The following is a 4,225-nucleotide window of genomic DNA, read 5'->3' as shown; positions in this document are numbered from 1 at the left end:
ACAAAGTTAGGTTTCAAAATCAGATTTTTTTTTTTTTCAGCTCCAATTGTCTGTGCTTCTCCCTGCTCTCAGCAGTGTTAGTCCATATCTGATTTACGGGGGGTCTTTGGTACTCTCCTGATACTTGTGGAGCTTTCCTTTTATCTTGGAATCTGGTTTGTTCATTATTTCTTAGGCATGTCTTGATGGTTTTCTGCTTCCAGACCCATTGCTTTCTGCTAGGTAATCAAGTAAGAAAGTCCTCCCACCCTCCTCAAAGAGGATTGGGTCTAATATTAAATCCAAAATTTACTCTGATTTCAGAATCTTTGTTTTTCAAGGCAGAGTGGTTAGTTGAAAGAGTATTGGCTTAGAAGTTAAAGTCAGCGTTGGGTTCCAATGCTGATTCTTTTCTTTAGTAGTTGTATGGTTTTGACCAACTCAATTAATTTGCCTGAGACTTAGTTTCTTTATTTGTCAAATGGGCATGATAATATTCACAGGATTGTCTTACAGGAAAATTGTGACGCTGGTGATCAAATATGATATGTGATTGGGTATTGTTTGTAGTAGCTACTTCAGCCTGTGAAAGGCCATGCTGTTACAGGCCCTGAGGATATCTGATATTATTTGGGGGGCTAATCTTTGAGTATACTGTCTTGCTGTTGTATTTGGAAGGGACGGGGGAAGCAAGAAGCCTGGTGAGAAGGACACACATTTTGGATTTAGGTAGGCCTGGATTTGGATCTGGGTTGTGGTAGTTACCAGTTATACAAACAAGCAGGTTGGTTTAATCACTTTGAACTTCAACCTCTTCACTTGAAAAAACAGGAGTAATCATATCAATTTTATGGAGGCTTTTGAGACTTACCTGAAGTAGTATACGTAAGGCATGGCAGTGATTTTAAAAATATTTGTTCTCCGTAAGACATTGCTACAAAATGTCCCAAAGTATCACTGTATTTGTATTTGTGCTTTTAGCATTTAGCATTACCTTCGCATAGTAGGAACTAAAACAACGTTTGCTGGACTGAATGGGCCCTTTAGTTGCCTAATACAAACACATTACAACCAACATTGTTTTGTCTTGTTTTGAAAGAAACTGCTGTTTATTTTCTATCCACCTTATGTCTTCTCTGCGTAAGAGCCTGGAGAAGGGCAGCTTAGGACCACTCAGTGGTTGTTCCTACTGGTTCAGTCAGCTGCGTAGTGGGAGCTGCAGACCAGTCCACAGTGGTGGCTGAGGTCTCTCGTCTTCTGCAGGACCGGCTGGGCAGGCACAGTGGTGCCTGCGCCTTCAGACCCGTCTGCAACCTCAGGTGAAGTAGCCACGAACTTGGGAGCTGGGGTGGTCCATTCACCCTGACATTCCTCCTTGTGGCCTCCTCAGCACATCCTGCTCATTCTTTTCCATCTCTCCAGCCCCTTGGTAGAAGCAGAGGTGAGGCGTGCCCTTCAACAGGTGTGTCCCCAGGATGGTGCCACGTGCATGCAGAACTTACTGGGCAGCATCCATCTCCTCAGACCCACTGAGTGAGCTTCCTTCTTGCTGCAAGGATGTCAGTGTCCACAAGGCACAGAGGAGAATCTGTGTACAGGGCACAGTGGTCGGTGGGTTAACACACAACACCTCCATGAGAGGCTGGTTGTCAGCCCTGGGATCAGTGACCACCAGAAGAAGCAGCCCCTGGAAGCTGCCAGGGTTTGGTGAGTGAAGGTTCTGGGAGTGAAGCGGGCGGCGGGAGGGGTGGCTGCAGTGGTTGCGGCACACTTCAGCACAGCCCTCTGGTCTGTGTTCCTGAAGGACATGACACTGATCAGCTGGTTTTTAAACAAGATGGCACAAGCCATCTGCAGAAGCTTCTCCCAGGCCCCCTTCAGATCTAGAATGTAGATACCATCTCTTTTCCTTTAGCAGATGCACTGTTCCATTTGGAAGTCACGGCTGGTGCCACCTAAGTGGGTTCCTGCTGCTTGGAATTTGAGGACATCCTCTCACTTCATCTGTAGGACATCAAGGGCTCTGGACACTGTGAATGTTTCCCTTTAAATTATTATGGAAACACAGGACAGCACCATCTGGACCCCTCTCTGGGTAGTGCAGAGTGGCACACCCACAGGTCCACTGCTAGTATACTTACTGTTCTGTGGCTGGAAGCTCTACAGAATAAAATGTTAAGGGAATTTTATGCTCAGTAAAACCCCCAGGCTTAGGTACCAGTGTGCCTAAGACCTCAAATTTCTTTCTGGCTCTCAGTATGAAAGTCATGATTATTTCCCTTGCGTCATCCTCCGCATGAGGCTTTTCATCTTACATTCTGGCTTTGCTCCAAGAGACGACATGCTGCCTTATGCCAGGGACCTAGTGAAAGGTCACACCCAGAATGACCAGGCTGAGAGGAGCTACTAAACAGTGTGGGTCCCTGACTGCATTCTTTGGTGCTCCACCTCAGTGGGGTAAAAGCAAGAGTGAAAAATTTCAAAGGGGCCTAAAATTTAGAGTTTGGTCTAATAGTATAACTAGAAGGTTTTTTTTTTTTTTTTTGGCTCTGAATTGCTGTAACCAGGAGTGAGTAAGTTTCTGTCATTTCCTCACCAAATGAAAAATGGAATTTATGATGAATGGTTGTTAAATAGAGTGATCTGGACTTATTCTTTCCAGCCTAGTGAGACCCATCCCAACCTTTTACAGACAGTTTCTTAATAGATAGTGTGAGAAACCTCAGTGTCCTCTGGAGGTTTTTATAAATGGATGCCAGCCCAGCTTTTATTAAACTGGGTTTATATATGCTGTCTTTGCCCATCTTGACATACCTCTTCCAGACTCCGCTTGAGCAAGGACAGAATGAGTTGAGGGTTCTCCTGCTACTGATGCTGAGCTTGAGTGTTTTGTTGTTGTCCCTTCAACTTCATCATTCTGCATATTGTCCCTGAACTTGTTGAAGTTTCTCCCTTTCTCCGTTTTTTTTTTTTTTCATTTACATGGATTATGTCTAGTGTAGTTGATGTTCACCTCAATCCAACTCAAAGTACTAAAGCAAACATCTATCGAGCACCTGATCAATACAAGGCATGGTGGTGCTGTTTTCTAAAGCTTCAGTATGGAGTCTTGAGAGCTATAGCATTCAACACTGTAGCCATTACCCACATGTGGCTATCGAAATTCAATTAATTAAAATTTAATGAAATTGAAATTGAACTAGCCATATTTCAAGTGCTCCACAGCCATATGCGGGTAGTGTCTACTGTATTAGACAACTCAGATATAAAGCATTTCCATTCCTGTGGAAAGTTCTACTGGACAATGCTGTTACAGAGATTACAAGCATAGCCTCTGGAGTAAATTCATCTTTATAAGTCTGTTTCTTCATCTGTAAAATGGAACTAATAATAGCAGCTACCTAACAGGGTATTTGTGAGGCTTGAAATAAGACGAGGTATTTAGAGACTTAGCACATTGCCTGGCTCTATGGGCGGACCTGGGTGAAAGGGAGTTTGCAGAATACACGATGTTCAAATAGTGGCTGAATCCAGTGGCTGAAATAGGATAGAAAATAATTTCCCTTTTAGTTACAAATCTGGAGGTAGACAATCCAGGATTGGCATGGCGTGTTCCAATGGGCAGGATGAGGTGTGCATCTAACTGTCTCTGTAGGTTCCCAGAAGCTTCCTCCTGACATTTTCACTTGTGTTCTGTTGGCCCGAATTTAGTCATCTGGCCACATTCTAGCTGTAAAGGAAATTGGGAAATAATTTTTTTTATCTGGGCAACTGTGTTTCCAGCTAAAATTTTTATTGCTGATAGAAGAAGGGGAAAATAGATATCAGAAGGAACTAGCAGTTTCTAGTCTCTAGACTGAAGCCAGAGTACAGAAGTGTTTAATGCAATCTAAGGAGTTTGTGCTTTATTGCTTGGGCTCTGTGGAGCTGTTGATATTCTCAGTGTAGGGGGTCAATAGAATTAGAGGCTGTTCATGGTAATGGACTCTGACATGGTTCCTCATACCAGCAATATTCTCCCCAGCAATATTCAGATACTTTCAAGAACAGTTACTATGAATTAAAAAATTTCCCTCTTCATCTTCCAACATTCTTTCCTTTGCCTCCTTTTTAAGTAAGGGGAAAGGTAGCCTGAAGGGAAGAAATGTGAGCAGGCAACCCTTCTACCTGGTAGTCTCCTTTAGACTTCCTCCAGGTTATCACTTCCTCCAGGCCCTCTCAAAAAGGGCTGAGCACCACAATGAAA

General features: G+C 43.5%; 1 pseudogene; it reads right to left on the bottom strand.

Annotated features, from left to right (window-relative positions):
- On the bottom strand, positions 1,435-2,322 carry LOC102182656 (annotated as a pseudogene).

Source organism: Capra hircus, chromosome 3, assembly GCF_001704415.2.
Source record: "Capra hircus breed San Clemente chromosome 3, ASM170441v1, whole genome shotgun sequence".
In the NCBI taxonomy this organism is placed as follows: Eukaryota; Metazoa; Chordata; class Mammalia; order Artiodactyla; family Bovidae; genus Capra; species Capra hircus.
The sequence above is the reverse complement of the archived record's forward strand: the minus strand, read 5'-3'. Positions and strand labels throughout refer to the sequence as shown.